Below are 20,519 nucleotides of genomic sequence, written 5' to 3' on the forward strand. Positions count from 1 at the left end.
GAGAGAGAGAGAGAGAGAGAGAGAGAGAGAGGAAGAGAGAAAATGAGAGAGAGAGATTTTAAGGAATTGACTCACACAGTTGAGGGGGCTGGCAAGTCTGATTTCTGTAGGATGACCAGCAGCCTGGACATAGAAAATAACTGATGTTGCTGCTCAAGTCTGAAGGTCATCGGAAGGCAGAAATCCGTCCTCAGGGGATTTTAATCTTTCCTTATGAAGCTTTCGACTGATTGGATGGGGTCCACCCACATATTGGAGGGGACTCTGCTTCAGTCAAAGCAGAAGCATTTAAGTTAATCACATGTTTAAAAATACGTTTACAGCAATAATATAATTGGTGTTTGGGCAAACATCTGATCACCATAGTCTAGTCAGGTTGATACATAAAATCAACCAGCACAGTTGGGAATGGCTTAAGCTTGGCCAACTATATGCCCCTGCACAAGACTATGAGTGTTGAGTAAATCACATATAGAGCAGGGTGACCTTAGTATTTTTTCTGGAGGTGGCAGAGCTCTGGCAATGGCAGTGGGGCAAGTGGCTTCAGCTAGTGCCTTTCGTGGTGGTAGTGGCAGATCCCTAGTCAGGGCTAGCTGAGGTCCTGCCCATTTTAGAATTCTGCAGTGCCATGAGCTCCTTGACATCCTGCCAATGATGAACAAGATGAAAGAGTCACCTGAGATGGCCTCTTCTCAAATCAAAATACCCTGGCTAGTACTATGAATGGGTAATAGGTGAATGGTCACAGGAAATGAAGGACAGTGGGTAAAAGATTCATTCTGAGCAGTGTTTTTAGGAGTCATGGCATTTCATAGGACTTATGCACAGAAAAGGGTGGCATTAGCATGATCTGAGGATGGAGTTTTTGGCCTTCTCACTCAAAAGGTCACCCCTCGAGCACTAGAACAGGCCTAGTTGAAGGGTTGCGGGTCTCAACTGGTTGGAACTGGACAGGAGTTGGACTAAATTCCTGAAAAATACCTGAAGTACCATTACCATGCCCATCTATGAATATATCTGTAAAGTAGCCAGTGAAGGTTAAGTTTCAGCACTTGGTGTTGAGGCCTTAAGATTCACGGAAAAAGGAAAAAGAATAATAAAAAGCAAGCGGTCAAAAGCAGGGCAGGCCAACCTGGGCAAATTAACCCCTTGGTTTCATGGCAAGTGAGAAGCAACTGGGGCACAGGTGAGCCACTTGCAAATGTGAGGCTTTGGACTTCGATGCTTATACTAGAGGGCGACAAGGCTTTTCCAGGTGACTTTACTCCGTGCGTGTATCCCTGCGACAGAGCACCACCACTTGTGGGCACCACTGACCAACCAAGCAGCAGTAGCCAGAAGTCAGGGAAAGCTAGGAAGAGAAGTCCCCTTTCTTCCGCAATATCCCTCCAGTGCCCTCTACTGACAGCTATTAATATTGCGCTCCCTCAAAAGAGCAGAACTTTAACAATCCTGTCCTATATCCCACACAGAGCAGGTTTGGAAGGGTCGATTTAGAGCTGAGCGTCAATTATATGCACATCGTGCGACTCGCTTTGCCCGACTAGATGTTACCAGATGTGATGCTAACAGGAACTCGAGATCTGCTTGTGCGGTCGGGCTAGTTCCTTGGCACTTCCACTACTACCTGGAGCTGGGAATATCCAGTGAGTGCCCTTCTGATCTATGCCCCAGAGTGAACACACATGGCCCAACCCTGAGCCCAAATTGCTAGAGGAAGCAAGACTGCAACTTGAAGTCAACCTACCCAAGCCTAGCCGGGATCAGTGATTTACATTGAACTGACCGACCCACGGAGATGAGTAGAAATGCTTAATTTTTTGTGTCACTGATTTAAGGGGTGACTTGCTATGCAACATTATTATGAATAATCCTGACAAATAGTGAAATCAATATATTGACAGGGACTTCTGTTGTAACAAATGGCTCCTGCTGTAAGAAATGGCTTCATATAGAAGCAGTGGATGGAAAGGAGTTTGTCAGTCAGCTGGGAAAATGGCAAGGAAGGTATTGCTGAGGACAGGAAAAACTGTAACTCATGGCAGGAAATAGATGTGAATTTATAGAGTTGGGGGAGAATATTTAATGGCAAAATGCTGCATTCCTGAGCTATTTATTACAGCTGCTTTTGAAAAGGTACTACAGGAAAGGGCTGGGCTCACACCCATGATCCCAGCACTCTGTGAAGTCCAACTTGGAGGATTGCTTCAGCTCGGGTGTTCAAGACCAGCCCGGGAAGCATAGTGATACCTTGTCTCTACAAAAAGTAAAGAATCAGCCGGATATGGTGGCTTGCACCTGCAGTCTCTACTATTCCAGAGGCTGAGTTGGAAGGAGAGCCTAAGTCTAGACAGTTGTTGCTTCAGTGAGCCGTGATCATGCCACTACACTCCAGCCTGGATTACAGAGTAAGACCTTCACTCGGAAAAAAACAAGAAGAAAAAGAAGAAGAAGTAGAGAGAGAGAGAAAAGATACTACAAGAAAAGAAGGATTTCAATACAGGAGGTGAACTGACAGGTTAGTTAAGAAATTGCATATTTGAAAACAGGAAACTGACCTTTCCAAAGTAAAGACAAGGCCATTACTACATCACTTTAGAAAAAATAGAAAATCCAAAACCTTCCAGTAAGAAATGGCCTCAGGGAACTGATCAAAAAACTGCTTTAATATCCTTTATTAAAGCTTTAATGCCCCTTATTAAGACCATGGAATAAATTGGTGCCAAGTAGCTTTCCCAGTTGGACAAAATGTTCCTAGAAAGATTAAGGATGGTCCCAAAGAAATGTGAAGTGCCCACACACTTATAATGAGCTGGGAAGGGTAGAGAACATATGTCTAAAGAATTGTGATCATGGCTTTTGGAAAATGGAATACATGGGAAACCCACACATTTCTTGAGAGAGCTATATTAACAAGAGCGTTAACAACCTGGACTAAAAGAGTCCTCTGCACTTCTAACATTTTACAGGTGGGAAGCAAGCTGAGGAGACTGTTGAGTCACCAAAAAGGACATTTTCCCCAATGACCTCTTCAGAAATTGCAAAGGAGGATGATGGAAAAGGAAGATTTCTCAGAAGGTGAAAGCAAAAGTCATGCAGAATAATGGACTTGGAGTCACTTTCAGGTATCAGAATGGGAGCCTAATCCAGGCACATCCCCTAATCCTGGAATGCTTATTGTTGGATGGTTTGTTATGCAACATTATTGTGAAAAGGCTAGAAAATATGGAGATTGGAATCCAGAAGGGGCCTCTGGCTGTTAACAAAAGACAAAGGGGATATATGACCACTTTTGCCTAGCATTTCAGTTTCTATGAGCCAGTTTCCACGACTGTGTGTGCCAACCATTTTGCCCAATCGTTTTTATTTTCACAAATTGTGCTTTCCGTGCTGGAGTTCAATTGCATGATCAGTGCTCACCGCAGTCTCTACCTCCTTGGTCATGCTCCTGAGCAGCTGGGAATTCAGGCACACACCACCTCACCTGGCTAATTTTTAATATTTTGTAGAGACAAGCCCTCATTATATTGTCCTGGCTAGTCTTGAACTCTTAGGCTCAAGTGGTCCTCCCTCCTCTGCCTTTCAAATTGCTGGGATTATAGGTATGAATCACCACAATGGGCCATTTTGTCCAATCTTTAAATATAAGTGTTTAATGTTTTGTCTATTCCTGTACCACCATTGTATTTAGGATGCACATTACTGAGAAATCTAGTTCCTTGAGGACATAGCGTTCTGGATCAAGAGATGCATCGCCTGAATTTAATGTAGTTCACAGATGCTCACCTCTATCCCAAGTGTCCAAAGCCTCATTCAGTCAGACAGAGGTGATCATATTTTGTATGAGGGAAAGATGAAAATAATTGTGAGCAAGAGGGTAGACCATGGTAAGCAACACAGTGGCCCTAGTTTTTAACTTATTTCGACATCTACACCCTTTGCCAGGAGGCTCTTCAAATCTCCTTATTAGAGGTAGAATATGGTTTCCTGCCCTTGAGTTAGGGCTCCCTCATGTGACTTTCTTTAACCGATGAGATGTTAGCTCATGTGATACAAGGAGAGGCTTGAAAGCTGCTTGCATGGCCAGGCTTGCCCTTTTACCTTGTCCCGAGAAAAGCGTCCCCCTGCTGGCTGCCAATTCCCCAGCCTGGTCCCCAGAATGAACATGCATGGAGCACACTTGAGCCTGGGACAGATGAACCCACAACTTGAAGCATAGCCATCAGGTCAAGCCCAACCTACATCAGCTGATTGGCATTTATGCTGCCAGCCTGTGAACATGAGAATACATGCTTATGTTTCATAGAATTGAGTTTTGGAAAGATTTGTACTGACACATTATTGTGGAAATAGCTAATACAGCCGTGTTTCTTACACCTGCTCCCTCCTCTCCACATACTCATCAGGTACTGGGAGAGGGAGAGGAGGAGACTTCAGTTTATTGAAGGAGTTCAGGTTGTGGCTAGAGAGTAGAAAAGTGCCGTCAGACAAGTGATGTGTCTCTGGGGAATGGAGAAGAGCTGTCTCTAGTCAGTTGTGGTGGGGATGCCAGCTTCCATAGGTTGACTGACAATGAATAGAACTTACAGTATGCTTTAGAATCCTTGGATATGTAACACAGGGAAATATGCTAAGCAGGAACACACATGGGACAAGGGGGTATAGCTCAGGGGCAGAGCATTTGACTGCAGATCAAGAGGTCCCCGGTTCAAATCCGGGTGCCCCCTGACACTCTTTTGCTGTGAGATCCCTTTCCCTGCTATAGGGTTGCTTGCTGGTCATCCTCATCACTGTACTTCCCATGTCTTGTGTCGGTTTTCTCAAGTAACTTCCATCATCTGGCACAAGCCATGTTCATGTCAATAAACTCTGTGTGTTTCAGAAGTTCTTAATTAGTTGCTCTTCTTTGAAGTTTACACTGTGGAGGGGTAGGCTGAAGCAGAGGTTACCCAGACTGACTCTGCATCAGAATTACTGAGGGACCTCAGTAAAAATAGAGATTTCCCTAGGAATTCTGATTTAGTAGGACTGAGGAAGAATCTGGAGACTTCTATTTTGTGGCAGGTGGGTCTCAATCTCCTGTTGATATCTATACTAGCTTCCATTATTCTAAGTGATCAGAAAATTGATTGAGAACATACAACAACATGCAATTCTAAACAACATCATGGAGGTCAACATCAATGATGTTCAAGTGAGTCCCTTCCTTCAATCCATGACAGAGGGTATGTGGGTTGCTGGACTGTATGGCCAGACAGTGGACAGGCGTGTAGCGGGGAGGAGAGTGGGAAAGATGGTAAAGGTTGGAATGAAGCTCAGGGGATCTTTTTGCCTCAGCTGCCCAAGTGGCTGGAAAACTACAGGCACACACCACCATGCCAAGCTGATTATTTCATTTATTGTAAAGACAAGATATCACCATGTTGCCCTGACTGGTCTTGAACCCGAGGGTTCAAGCAATCTTTTTGCCTCCACCTCCAAAGTGCTGGGATTACAGGTGTGAGCCACTGCTCCCAGCCTACTTTCCTAATTCTACCTTTAGTTATATGTATATTTATATTCTAATAATCACCAAAGCTTTTTTCTAACAGTTAACTCATGTGCATGGACACACACACACACACACGCACACACACACACACGCTTGATATTTCTCATTTCAAATGTCTATGATGGTCTATCCTTCTGCTTTTTATCCAAATATAAGTTACATTTTGTAATAAGGAAAAGAGCCTTTGCATGGAGTTCAGTAGGGTAGATGCCTCAAAGAAAAAGAACAGGAAAGCATGTACTCCTAAATTCCTTGTTCTCTCGTATGTCCAGTTGTGACAACTATTTCTGTTTTGCAAATACCAATCATTCCTTGATGCAACCTTTCTTGATGTAAATGTCTCAAAAATGCGTGATATTATGGATTTGTGGAAAATATTTTGTTGTTGTTTTTTGGCTGCCCAATGTCCATCTTCTCTTCCTAATAACACCCTAGTTCCCTTGCATACGGTCTGGGGGGACTAGAATCTAGGGCCTTCTGTAACCAAGAAGTGGGCACACGCTGGAACAGCTGGATGGACAAGGGACAATTCTGGACCATGCAAATGCCAGTCCATGGCCCCTCTGGCCTTTTGGCGACATCACATGGGCCCTCAGAATCTCTGAGCCTCACTTGGTCCTGCCTTTCCCAAGTCTTGTTCTCTGTCTCTCAACAATAATTCTGTGATATGTTTCTAATAACTTTTTCTTTAATTAACCAGTCGTTTTGAAAATCAATATGCTGGAAATGCACCAACGGATACAACTACCCTCACCCTCTTCTTGCATATCGGCCTGATGCATAAGCTCGTAGCAAAGTCTGAAGGTCTTCCTGAACATGGAGAAACACACAGGCTGAGTGGCCCTTCTGAAACGACAAAACCATCTTCTTCCCGTGCTCCCCAATGGCATTGTTCTGCAGCTGGCACAAGTGTTTTGAGCCACCTCCGATGCCTTTACTCCTCTGTTAAACAGAAGAATATGTCAAAAGTGTTTGTTTTTTTCCACTTGACACTCCATTTCTTTAGCCCACAAATAGCACTCATTTTCTTCAAATCTGCAGAATGCAAGAATGACATTGTCATTCCAAATGCCAAACTATAAACAAATTTCCAACCTGTCAGTGTTGCTATGCCAGAAGCAAACGCTACGAACTTAGGTATCAGCCTAATATTTCAACAACTGGAAGAGCACCATGATCACGAATTTGGACTGGCCAGTGAATGAGGGACAGACGTTTATGAGATACCTTTATCTGGTTCTACAGAAGTGCAAAGATGCTCCCAATAACAAAGTCATTATAGTCACCAAAGCGAGGTCATCGACACTAAATCAAGGTGTCATTGTGCCGTAAGATAATTATCCTGTATACTGGCCGAGTCCTCAGGGAGAGGGAAGACGAGGTTTGGACAGTTGGGACCTGTCTCCACTGGCCCATTTTAATTCCTTTTGGAATCAGTTTCTCTTCAGACAAAAGTAGCTCTTGTTTAAGTGCCACAGGAAACTAGAATTGTCGCTTTAAAAAAACTAAATTATCTGGAGAAAAGTAAATAGATCATCTAAGGAACAATTTATGTTTACAATATTTAAATAACTTTCCTAAAAAATAAAATTATTGGCCAATCTCGGTGGCTCAGCATGTAATCCCAAGACTTTGGGAGGCTGAGATGAGTGGATTGCATCAGCCCTCAGCTTCCAGACCCACTCGGGCAATTTGGTGAGACCTTGTCTCTAAAATAAATCAAAAAATTAGCCAGCCAGGTGTAGTAGGGCATGCCTATATTTCCGGCTACTTGGAAGACTGAGGCAGAAGGATCACCGGAGCCCAGTGGGTTGATGCTGGGGTGCCGTGAGTGCGCCACTGCACTCCAGCCTGGGCGACGGAGTGAGACTCCAACTGAAAAAAAAAAAAATAAGAAATTATTCTTACTTCCTATTTTATAAAAGTCTTGATGACTTTTTCCTGTCAATACAAAAACCCTGTCTTAGTTGTTTTTCGATAGGGTTCTTTACCTGATAGTGTAAGTTGTCAGCTTTGATTTTCTTCCATAGAATCATCTACATTCCTCAGGACCCTTTGTCTTTCATCTTGGTGGTGGCATATAGTTGCAGTTTGTCCATTCGCATTCCTGTTCAATAATCTATTCTGTGGCAGTACCACAACTTATCTATCCAATGTACAGGCACGAACCTTTGTGTAATATCTAGTTTGGGATTATTACATGTATGTTGCTATAAACCTTTTTTTGTTTCTTTTGGTAAACACGTGTATGTATTTTGGGAAGATAATTTGCTGGGTCACACAGTTTCATGTATCCAGGTTTAGGAGATATGGACAGTTGTTCCGAGGGATTGTTCAAGTTTAGACCATGATCAACCAGTAGCTCCGTACCCATGCCAACACATGGCATTTTCTGTCCTTTTTATTGGAATCATTCTAGTTAAGAGCACAAACTAATAATTTCATTGTTGTCCTATTTATCATTTTCCCCTTTGTGCTGAGTACTTTTTGTGTCTCATATGAGAAATGTTTTATTACGTCCATGTTTCCAAGTCAGAAAGACAGTTTATTCTGAAAGCATTAACACTTATCTTTCACATTTAGATCTGTCAAACTGTATAGAAATGATTTTTTATGTTGTGTTCCAAAATAGGGATCAAGGTTAATTTTTTTTATATGGGCATTCCATTGACTTAGGTCCCTTTTTTAAAAAGACCACTCTTTCCCTCCATTCCCACTAACCATTGGTATCACTTTTTTCATAAATTAGGTGAGCATATATGTTTGATATGTTTTTTAAACTTGTCATTCTATTCTGTGGGCTTATCTCTGTCACCACCATCTCCCAAGTTGCTGTGATTACAGGTGAGGCCCACCATACCCAGTCTATAACAAATTTTTAAAAATGAATTTATAAATCAAATGACCTGGCAGGAACAGTGGACCATGCTTGGAATCTCAGCATTTTGGGAGGCCTAAGTGGGAGAATTGCTTGAGCCTAGGAATTTGAGACTAGCCTGGAAAATATAGTGAGTCCTCATCTCTATTTTTGTTGTGTTGTTGTTATCGAGAGGATATAAATAATAGATTTAATATATACTAGCTTAACAACATTTTGCATTCATTCTCCTGTTTAAGAAGTTGTTTTTTGTATAGCTTTGTTTCTTTGAGTCAATGGCTGTCTCTTTCACCTGGGCTTGAGTACAGTGGCATGATCATAACTCATTGCAATACAAGATACCTGACCATAAACGATCCTCCGGTTTCAGTTTGCCAAGTAGCTGACACTACAGGCACTTGCTACCATGCCTGGTTAATATTATTTTGCAGAGGTGAGGGGTCTCACTATGTTATCTAGGCTGGTTTCAAGGTTATGCTTGTGTCAAACTCCTGGCCTCAAGCAATTTGCCTGTGTTGTCCTCCCAAGTGCTGGAATTACAGGAACTGTGCTCCACCAAAGACATATTTTTAAAATAATTTGTTCATTTATCAAAACTGACAACTTATTTTGGAGTGAAATTGATCATGATGTCTTCTTATTATCTTTGCAATGTCTGTAGGCTCTGTAGTGCTGTTCTTTTTCCCCCCCTGATATTGTTTGTGGCTTTCTCCCTCTTTTTTTCTCTTGAAAAATATTGCTAGAGTTTATTAGTCTTTTTTACCATTATCAAGAATCAATTTGGTTTGGTCAGTTTTTCTCTGATTCCATGAATGGTTTTTATTTCATTGATTGTTCCTCTGATGTTTATTATTTTTTGAATTTTTCTTTAAATTTCTTTTTTCTTCTTCTTCTAGACTTTTGGGTATAAGCTAAGATAATGGAATGTGGTGTTTTTAATATTCTTTTTTCAAAAAAATTCAGAGTCTCACTATTTAACCCAGGCTGTAGTGCAGGGGCATACTCCTGGCCACAGCAGGCAAAAACTGCTGGTCTCAGATGATCCTTCTACCTCAGCCTTCCATGCCTGGAAATACATGTATGTGTCACCGTGCCTGTCTATTTAATGTCCTTATAACTACAATTAAGGGTATACATTTTACCAAGCTTTACTTTACCTGAACCATATGAAGTTTGATTTGATGTATCAAGGTTATGCTGGCTCAAAAAATGAATTGAGACATGTTCTCTTTTTTCTTTTCTCTGTAAGAGTTTGCATTAACATGGTGCTATTTTTTTTAATATTTGGAAGAATTTGGCAATGAAGTCATTGAGCCTTTTTTTGGTTTTATGTTGTTGTTGAGATATTTTAAATAATAGATTTAGTATAAACTAGATTGATTATATTTTCTATTTATTCTCCTTTTTAAGAAGATGTATTGTTATTTAGTTTTGTTTCCTTGAGATATGATCTCTTCTATCAGCCAGGCAGGAGTGCAGTTGCATGATCATAACTTATTGCAGCATGAGACTCCTACCTCAAGTGATCCTCCTGCCTCAGCTTCCTAAGTATCTGGGACTACAAGCATTTGCCACCATGCCCAGTTAATTGTTTTATGGAGAGCTGAGGGTTCTCACTAGGTAACCCAGGCTGGTGTTAAACTCCCTGGCCTCAAGCAATCTGCCTGTGTTGGCCTTCCAAAGGGCTGGAAGTACAGGCATCCACCACTGTAGATCATCAAAAAGATGTATTTTTAAAATAATTTGTTCATTTATCAAATCTGACAATTTATTTCGGGGTTAAAGTGATCATGATGTATTCTTATTGTTTATGTAATGTCTGTTGGCTCAATAGTGATGTCCATTTTTATCCCTGATGTTGATTATTTGTGGGGTTTCTCCCTCTTTTTTTCTCTTGATAAGTTTTGTTTGAGTTCATTAGTCTTATTACCACTGCCAAGAAATCAACTTTGGCTTGGTGAGTTTTTTCTGATTCCATGACTGATTTTTATTTCATTGATTTCACCTCTGACTTTATTATTTTCTCTTAGTTTCTGAACTTTATCTTTAAACTTCTGTTCTCTTTTCCTTTAGACTTTTAGATATATGCTTAGATAGCTGATATGCAGCCTTATTAATTTTTTTATAACTGCAATTAAGAGTATAAATTTTACAAAGTATTACTTTATGTGCACCACATGAAGTTTGATTTCTTATATTTCTGTTATCATTTATTTTAAGATATTTTATAATTTCTATTTTGATCTCTTATTTTGCTTATAGATTACTTGAAAGTGTATTGTTTAACTTCCAAGAAGTTGGGGGCTTCCTAATTTTCTTTATGTTTTTTCTTAACTTAGTCTAATTCAGCTAGAATATGGTAGGAAAACATTCTTTATGATTTCCATCTTCTCAAATGTGTGGAGATTTTCTTTACATCACCAAATATAGTCAACTTTGAGAAATGTTCAATGTGCACTTAAAATATGAAATGTGTCATTGTATGGAACATTGTATGTTATATCTCAGTTAAGTCATGTTTGCTATATTGTTCAGAGTCTTAAGTGCTCATTGATGTTCTAATTGCCTGTTTTATTAGCTACTGAGAAAAATGTGTTAAAGTCTCCCACTATGATTGGGGATTTGTCTTTTTCTCATTTTAGTTCTGTTCATTTTCATTTTGTATATTTTTACACTAAGTTTCTGTCTTCATTTAGATTTGAAATCATATCTTTCTGATGGATTGAACTCTTTATAATTTAAAAGCATTCCTTTTTTTGGAAAACTGCTTACTTACTTAAAGCATATTTTGCATCAATTTCTATTTCTATATATTGTGTAGTGTACGTACTACACAAGAAATAATTTTTTGTTTAGAGCTTGTGTAGTACATCTTTATTTATACTTTCGCTTTCCACTTTTCTGTGCACCATATTGAAAGCAAGCTTCATATAAGCAGCTTAATTTGTGATTTTGTTTTCTTATTCAGTCTGAAAATTTTTATTAATTGAAGTTTTACCTGCTTACATTTAAAGTAATTCCTTTTATATAGAATTCTAGTTGGACTATTTTCTTTTGGCACTTTAAAGATGCTATTCCATTATCATCTGACTCCCATAATTTCTTTTTGGTAAGTCCTCTGTCAATTGTAAAATTTAGTTCTCCCTTCTCCCAACAGACTACTTTTCAAATCTTTTTCTCTCTCTCTTTTTAAAAAAGAATCAATTTTATGAGTCGGTTATGGTGGCTCATGTCTGTAATTCCAGCTGTTCAGGGGCCTGAGGTGGGAGGATTGCAGGATACCAGGAGTTCAAGGCTGCAGTGAGCTGATTATACTACTATACTCCAACCTGGGCAGAGAGCAAGACCCTGCCTTTAAAAAGTAAGTTTTATGATTATATACCTAGACATGTTTCCCTTTGGTTTTGTTTGTTTGTTTTTGTTCCATCCCCCCAACACATCCTATAGGCAGTGTTAATGGTTTTCTTTGTTTTTATTCTCCTATTGACTAACACAGTCTCTTAAATCAGTAAGTGAGTTTGATGTTTTTCATTAGTCTTAGGAAATACTCATTAATTATCCCTTCAAATCTTGATTTTTCTCCTTTTACATTTTTATCTCCTTTTGGAATTATAATAACATATGAGTGAGAAATTTAAACTGTGCACCATTTCTATTCTCTTTTTTCCTCCATTCTTCTTTTTCTGTGCTTCACTTTTGACATTTTTTCTGTTGATTTGTTTCCCTGTTCACTAATCCTGTGATCCTAGCAGAGTTTCTGCTAAACATGTGAACTGAAAATTTTAATATGATATTGTACTTTCTATTTTATAATTTTTTGTTTTTTCTTATAAATTAAAACTGATTATATTCTCATACTTTCCCACCTTTTTCTCCATGTTCTTCTGTTTTCTTGAATGTCTAATCAAAGTTATTTTAAATTCTATAATTTAGTATCTAGATCACTTGCTTCTACTGTCTTTTTTCCTTTGACTTTTGTTCATATTGCTTTGACTCTTGGCATACCTGATAATTTTTGTTGAATGCCAGACATTGTGTATTAAAAGAATAAATGCTCCAGATGAAGTTATTTTCCTCTAGAAAAGTTTACACTGTTTTTTGAAAGAAAGGTAAAGTTGATGGTTGATGATCTTAAACCAGTAAAGGAAGAACAGAGTCTTTGCTGCTAAGAAAAATGCAATTTTGGCAATAACCTTCTACCTTTGGCTTGTGATTAGCTTAACTTTTCTCCTGGAAAGAAATTTGATTCTAAATAGAGACAGGGTCTTATAGGTCTTATAGGTCTTTGTCAGCAACTCTGGAGTGCAGTGGTACAATTATAGCTTACTCCAGCCTTGAAATCTTGAACCCAAATGATCCTCCACCTTAGCCTCCTAAGTAGCTGGGACTATCGGTGTACTCCATTATGCTTAGCTAATTTTTATTTTTATATTTTACTTAAAGATATTTGCTATGTTGCTCAGGCTAGTTTTGACTCCTGACCTCCAACAGTCCTCCTGCTTTGGGGGTAGGACTCCTTCTTAGAAGGCGGAATTATAAGTATGAGCCACCAAACTGAGCTATATCATATTCTTAAATCCTGTGAGGCACATTTGAGAAAGTCATATAAGTAATTTTTTACATTGGAGATGTATTTCCCAGCTAATCAAAATAATTACCTAAATTATCCCCTCAAGAAGAGAACACTCCATTGTTGCCCTGATCATCCTTGCAAATCACAATGGATGCTAGACTTCAGCCTCTAAGATATAATTCCCATAACTCTTTGCCTCCATTTGCTGTTTCCCCTTGGATGACTGTTCTTTCTCTGCACCCTTGGGATCTATGCTGGTTATAAGTAGAGGAGGCACACAGGTATGAAGAGGTGGGAAATGAGATGTGGGCATAGTATAAGGGGAACTTATGTTGACAGAACAGTAGCCAGTAGACAGCTCAGGATACCAGTTGGGTGTGGCTATCCAGGTTAGAGTGCTTGTTACAACCTGGTGGCCAGGTGGGGGTATAGCTCAGGGGTAGAGCATTTGACTACAGACCAAGAGACCCCTGGTTCAAATCCAGGTGCCCCTGGTTTGTCTTTTTTACCCACTACAAAATTCCACTTCCAGTCATGTATGTTGCTATAAACCCTCTGTTTGTTTCTTTTGGTAAACTTATGTATGTATTTTGGGGAAAGAATATGCTGGTTTGCATGGTTTTCAAAAAACTGGGTTTAGGAGATATTGACAGTTGATTGGCTGGGGCCAACCCAGATTTTGGAGGGGACTCTACTCTCCTCAAAGTAGAACACTTTAAGTGTTAACCACATCCTAAAAAATAGCTTCACAGCAATATTCAATTTGGGGTTTGGACAAACATCTGAACACCGTAGTCTAGCCAGATTGACACATATAATTACGCACCAAAGTTGGTAATGCCTTAAGCTTGCCCAACTATATGCTCCTGCACAAGACCAATAGTGTGGAGTAAATCACACATAGAGGCAGGATGAACTGTGATTTTTTTCTGGAGGTGGCAGAGCTCTGATAATGGCAGTGAGACAAGAGGCTTCATCAGTGTCCATCATGGTAGTAGTGACAGTTCAGGGTTGGCCGATGTCCCGCCCATTTTAGAAGCCTGATTTTTTTTTTAATGAGTACGAGTCTCACTGATTTGCCTTGATGGATTGTAGTGGCATGCCCACAGCCATCCTAGCATCAACCTACTGGGCTCCAGCGATCCTTTTACCTCAGCCTTCCAAGTAACCAAAACTACAGGCATGTGTTACTACGACCAGCTAATTTTTTGATTTACTGTAGAGACAAGGTCGCACCATGTTGCCCAGGCTGGTCTTGAACCCACAGGCTCAGGCGATCCTTGTGTTTAGGCCTCTCAAAGTGCTGGAATTACAGACTTGAGCCACCGTGCCCAGCTAGAAACCTGGTTTTTTAGGCTTCACTGCAGTGCCATAAGCTCCTTGACATTCTGGCATTATTGAACAAGATGAAATTTTAACCTGAGATGGCCTCTTCTTTAATCAAAATACCCTTGCTAGTATCAGGAATGGGTAACAGGCAAAAGATCTCAGGGAAATGAAGGACAGTGAAGTAAAAGGTTCATTCTAAGCAACGGTAGTCAGGGTTCTGTCATTTCATAGGACTTATGTCCAAAGAAGGTGGTATTAGCATGATCTGACTCAAAAGGTCACCTCAAAAGGTCTGACTCAAAAGGTCGGCCCTCTGACTCAAAAGGTCGCCTCTCAAGCACTAGAACAGGCCTAGTTGGAGGGTCACAGGTCTCACAGGTCTCAACTAGACAGGAGCTGGCCTAAATTAATGAAAAACCACTGAAGTGACCATCACCCTGCTAACCCATGAATTTATCTATAAAGTAGCAAGTGAAGATTAAGCTTCAGCATTCGGTGTTGAGACCTTCAGCTTCATGGAAAAAGGAAAATAATAGTAATAACAAAGCAAGCGGCCAAAAGCAGGGCAGGCCAATCTGGGTAAATTAACCCTTGGTTTCATGGCAAGTGGGAAGCAACCCTCTGGGGCACAGGTGAGCTACGTGCAAATGTGTGGGTACCACTGACCAACCAAGCAGTAGGACCTGGAAACCAGGGGGAGCTAGGAAGAGAAGTGCCCCTTTTCTTGCAATATCCCTCTAGGGCCCTCTACTGACAAATGTTAATATTGCACTCACTCAAAGGAGGAGAACATCAAAGATCCCGTCAAATACCACAGAGCAGGTATGGAAGGGTCAACTTAGTGCTGAGTGTTATAAATTGATAATTGGCACATCGTGTGACTCACTTTGACTGACAAGATGTTATCAGATGTGATGCAGGCAGGGACTTCGGACCTACCTGTGAGGTCTGCCTAGTTCCCTGGCACTTGCACTACTACTAGGAGCTGAGATTTTCCAGTAAGTGCCCTTCTGACCTGGGCCCCAGAGTGGACACACATGGCCCAACCCTGAGCCCAACTTGCCAGAGGAAGCAAGACTGCAACTTGAATCCAACCACCCAACCAAGCCCAGCCTAGATCAGCTGAATCACATTGAACTGGCTGACCCCTGAAGATGAGAACAAATGCTTATTGATTTGTGTCATTGATTAAAGGGGTGGCTTATTATGCAACATTATTGTGAAGAAACCTGACAAAAGCTGGAATTGATATGTTGGCAGGGGCTTCTTTTGCACCATATGGCTTTTGCTGTCACTGATGGCTTAATGAAGGAGCAGTGGGTGGCAAGGAATTTGTCACAGTCAGTTGGGAAAATAAGAAGGAAAATATTATTGAGGACAGGAAAAAGAGTGGCTCCTGATAATCTGAAAGTCATAAATAGACATGAATGTATGGAGTTGGGGGAGCATATTTAATGGAAGAGTGTTGAACTCCTGAGCAAGTTGTTATAGCTGCTTTTGAAAAGTTACAAGAAGAAAGGGCTGAGCTCATACCTGTAATTCCAGCACTTGGTTAGGTCCAGGTTTGAGGATTGCTTGAGTCCAGGAGTCGAAGACCAGCCCGTGCAGCATAGTGTGACCTTGTCACTACAAAAAGTAAAAAATGATCTGGGAATGCTATTGTGCTCTGTAATCCCTGCTACTCCGGAGGCTGAGGGAGAAGACAGCCTAAGCCTCGGCAGTTTTGGTTCAGTGAGCGATGATCATGCCACTGTAGTCCAGCCTAGATGACAGAGTGAACATTGACACAAAAAAAGAAAGAAAGGTGAAAGGAAAAAAGAAAGATAGAGAAAGACAAGGAAAGGAAAGAAGAGAAAAAAAGGGTACTACCAAAAAAGGGAAGATTCGAGTTCAGATGGTGAACTGATCGGTTAGTCCCGAAATTGCATATTTGAAAAAAATGACACTGATCTCTCCCAAACAAAGTTGAGGCCATTACTACATCATTTTAAGAAATAGAGGAAATCCAGAGCCTTCCAGTAAGACATTGCCTCAAGGAACTGATCAAATCAACTGCTTTTATGCCCTTGATGAAAGCTTTAATGCCTTTTATTAAGATCCTCTCAGTTGAACAGAAAGGTTCCTAGAAAGCTTAAGGATGTGGTCCCACAGAAATGTGATGTGCCCAAACCCTTATAATTGATCTGGGGAGGTGAGAGAACATACGTCAAAAGAATTGTGATTATGGCTTTTGGAAAATGGAATACATAGGAAACCCACACATTTCTTGAGAGAGCTATATTGACAAGAACGTTAACAACTGGACCTAAGAGACTTTTGGGGCTCTAACATTCTACAGGTGGGAAGCAAGCTGAGGAGACTGTTGAGCCACCAAAAAGGACGTGTTTCCCAATGACCTCTTCAGAAATTGCAAAGGAGGATGATGCAAAAGGAAGATTTCTCAGAGGGTGGAAGCAAAAGTCATGCAGAATAATGAACTGGGAGTCACTTTCAGGTATCAGAGTGGGAATCTAATCCAGGCACATCCCCTGATCCTGGAATGCTTATTGTTGTGTGGCTTCTTATGCAACATTATTGTGAAAAGGCTAGAAAATATGGAGATTGGAATCCAGAAGGGGCCTCTGGCTGTTACAAAAGATAAAGGGGAAATGACCCCTTTTGTCTAGCATTTCTATCTCTATGAGCCAGTTTCCATGACTGTGTGTGCCAACCATTTTGTCCAAGCATTTTTTTTCCCACAAATTGTGCTTTCCGTGCTGGAGTTCAATTTCATGATCAGTACTCACCACAGTCTCCACCTTCTTCGCCAGCCTCCTGAGCAGCTGGGAATTCAGGCACACACCACCCAACCTGGCTAATTTTTTATTTTTTATAGAGACAAGGCCTCACTATTTTCCCAGACTGGTCTTGAACTCTTAAGGTCAAGTGGTCCTTCTACCTCTGCCATTCCAATTGCTGGGATTACAGGTATGAATCAGCACACTGGGCCTTTTCATCCAATTTTTAAATCTAAATGTTTATTGCTTTGTCGATTCCTACACGGTTATTGTATTTAGGATATGACACTGAGAAATCTTCTTTCTTGATGACATAGCACTCTGGAACAAGAGACTTCTCACCTGAATTTAATGTAGATCACAGATGCGCAACTCTATCCCAAGTGTCCAAAGCCTCATTCAGTCAGACAGAGGTGGGCATATTTTGTGTGAGGAAGAGATACAAATTATTGTGAGGAAGAGGACAGACCATGGTATGCAAAACTGTTGCCCTAGTTTTTAACTTATTTCTGCATCTGTACCCTTTGCCAAAAGGCTTTTCAGATCTCCTTATTTCAGGTGGAATATGGTTTCCTGCCCTTGAGTTAGGGCTCAGTCATGTGACTTGCTTTAACCGATGAGATGTTAGCACATGTGATGCAAGGAGAGGCTTGAAAGCTGCTTGCATGGCCAGGCTTGCCCTTTTGCCTTGTCCTGAGAAAAGTGTCCCATTGCTGGCTGCTATTTCTCCAGCCTGGATCCCAGAATGAACATACATGGAGCAGATTAGAGCCCAACTCAGGGAAACCCAGGGTGGATGAACCCACAACTTGAAGCAGAGCCATCAGGTCAAGCCCAACCTACATCAGCTGGTTGGCATCCATGCTGCCAGCCTGTGAGCATGAGAATACGTGCTTATGTTTCATGGATTGAGTTTTGGGAAGATTTGTGCTGATACATTATTGTGGAAATAGCTAATACAGCCGTGATTCTTACACCTGCTCCCTCTTCTCCTCATGCTCATCAGGTACTGGGGAAAGGGAGAGGAGGAGACTTCAGTTTATTGAAGGAGTTCAGGTTGTGGCTAGAGAGTAGAAAAGTGCCATCAGACAAGTGATGGGTCTCTGAGGAATGGAAGAAGAGCAGTCTCTAGTCAGTTGTGGTGGGGCTGCCAGTTTCCGTAGGCAAGCATTTCAGTATCCTTTAGAACCCTTGGATGTGCAAACACAGGGAAATATGCTAAGGAGGAACACACATGCGACAAGGGGGCATAGCTCAGGGGTAGAGCATTTGACTGCAGATCAAGAGGTCCCTGGTTCAAATCCGGGTGCCCCCTGACACTCTTTTGCTGTGAGATCCCTTTCCCTGATATAGGGTTGCTTGCTGGTCATCCTCATCACTGTACTTCCCATGTCTTGTGTCGGTTTTCTCAAGTAATTTCCGTCATATGGCACAAGTCATGTTCATTTCAATTAACTCTGTGTGTTTCAGAAGTTCTTAATTAGTTGCTCTTCTTTGAAGTTTACACTGTGGAGGGGTAGGTTGACGCAGAGGTTACCCAGTCTGACTCTGTATCAGAATTAGTGAGGCACCTCAGCAATAATAGAGATGTCCCTAGAAATTCTGATTTAGTAGGACTGAGGAGGAATCTGGGGACTTCTATTTTGTGGCAGGTGGGTCTCAATCTCTGTTGATACCTATACAAACATCCATTATTCTAAGTGGCCAGAAAATTTTGAGAACCTACAATATGTAATTCTAAACAACATCATGGTGGTCAACATCAATGATGTTCAAGTGAGTCCCTTCCTTCATTCCATGACAGAGGTTATGTGGGTTACTGGACTGTATGGACGGACAGTGGACAGGCGTGTAGAGGGGGAGGTTGTGGGAAAGACGGTGAAGGTTGGAATGAAGCTATGGTCATGGTAGGAGGGTGACCAATTGTAGTTGCACAATATGCTAGGGGTGGTGGCAGGCCATAAGAAATTACTCCACACTCTACATGTTTCAAATTCAGAGTGGAAACATATTTATAGGCAACACTTGTCGTTCTCAGTAAAGCATCTGGTTAAAGATCCACAGGTCCCTGATTCAAATTAAGATGCTGTCTACCTCCACTTCTGTTTGCTCATTGACCAAGTATTAGAGCAGTTTCCTTTCGCCTTCTTGGTTCCCTAAAGCTGAGTCTTCCTGCCAGGAAGGACAAGAAGGTAAGCAGGTTGGTTTGCCCCCAAACTCCTTTCCACGTTTCTGCAGCCCCATGTGATCTGCCCAGACCTGTTCTTCAGGTCTGATTCTCTTCTGTCTTTCATTTCTTTTGTGGGCGTTTCTTTGTGTTCTTTTATACTTTTAATTTTTTCTCCAGTATGCAAGTTCTCTGTCCATTTTTGGTGAATGCCCAGTTATGTGAACCTCAGTGGAAGAAATGTGTCTGCATGCAGCCTCTGAAACCAAAGTAAAAGGCTATTTTCTCTCTTAAACTCGCCACTTCTGGGCAACCAAGTGCCCCTGGTTCACACTACACCAGTAAACTGAGTGACACACAGAAGCAGAGACTGCTGAGAATTTGTTCCAGGGATAAGTGTCCATCAATGGATGATTGGATTACAGTGTGATATTACACAATGGAATACTATTTAACCATAAATAAAGAATGAGACCATGTCTTTTGCAAAGGTATGGATGGAATGGAGGCCATTATTTTAAGTGAAACAACTCGGACACAGAGAGACAAAAGCTGACCGGGTGTGGTGGCTCACACCTGTAAAACCAGTACTTTGGGAGATGTAGGCAAGAGAATTGCCAGAGCCCAGGATTTCAAGGCCAGCCAAGGAAATTGGCAAGACCTCATCTCTACAGTATATCCAGAAAAATACCTGAGCTTGGTGGCACTGGTCTATAGTTCCAGCTACTTGGAAAGCTGAGGCAAAAGGATCACCTGAGCCCAGCAGGTCGAGACTGCAGTGGCCATGAGCGTGCCCCTACACTCCAGCCTGAGTGACAGAGTGAGACTCTGAATCTATAAATAAATAAATAAAATTTTAAAAAGCATTGAAAGACAAGTATCACCTGTTCTCACTTATAAAGTGCACACATGGATATAGCATGTGGAATAATAGACACTGGAGATTTGGAAGAGTCGGAGGACTGGAGTGTGGTGAGAGATGAGAAATTACTTAATGGGTACAATGTACATTATTTAGGTGATTGTTACACTAAAAATCCAGATTTCACTGCTATATGTACCTATATACAAAGCTGCATTTGTATCTCTTACATTTATATAAATATAAATATTAGAAAGTGAGGTGAGCATAGGGTTGGTTTTCTCCTTAGTTAGGATTAAGGAAGTAGAAATCCAGTTGAGTTTTCAGGGTTGACAATCCGGAGGCCCAAGGGTCTCAGGGGTAAAGTAGTGAGTAATTGATC

General features: G+C 41.1%; 3 non-coding genes across 3 annotated transcripts; all 3 read left to right on the top strand.

Moving 5' to 3' along the window:
• The first annotated feature begins 4,655 nt into the window (after positions 1–4,655).
• On the top strand, positions 4,656–4,727 carry TRNAC-GCA. The gene has a single exon. It is a non-coding gene; the product is annotated as a tRNA-Cys (tRNA).
• An 8,697-nt stretch (positions 4,728–13,424) lies between these two features.
• Positions 13,425–13,496, top strand: TRNAC-ACA. The gene has a single exon. It is a non-coding gene; the product is annotated as a tRNA-Cys (tRNA).
• A 4,855-nt stretch (positions 13,497–18,351) lies between these two features.
• TRNAC-GCA lies at positions 18,352–18,423 on the top strand. Its single transcript has one exon. It is a non-coding gene; the product is annotated as a tRNA-Cys (tRNA).
• The last annotated feature ends 2,096 nt before the right edge of the window (positions 18,424–20,519 follow it).

The sequence above is a fragment of the Carlito syrichta genome, unplaced genomic scaffold (genome assembly GCF_000164805.1).
Source record: "Carlito syrichta isolate Samal-C Ts95f unplaced genomic scaffold, Tarsius_syrichta-2.0.1 Scaffold308825, whole genome shotgun sequence".
Classification (NCBI taxonomy): domain Eukaryota; kingdom Metazoa; phylum Chordata; class Mammalia; order Primates; family Tarsiidae; genus Carlito; species Carlito syrichta.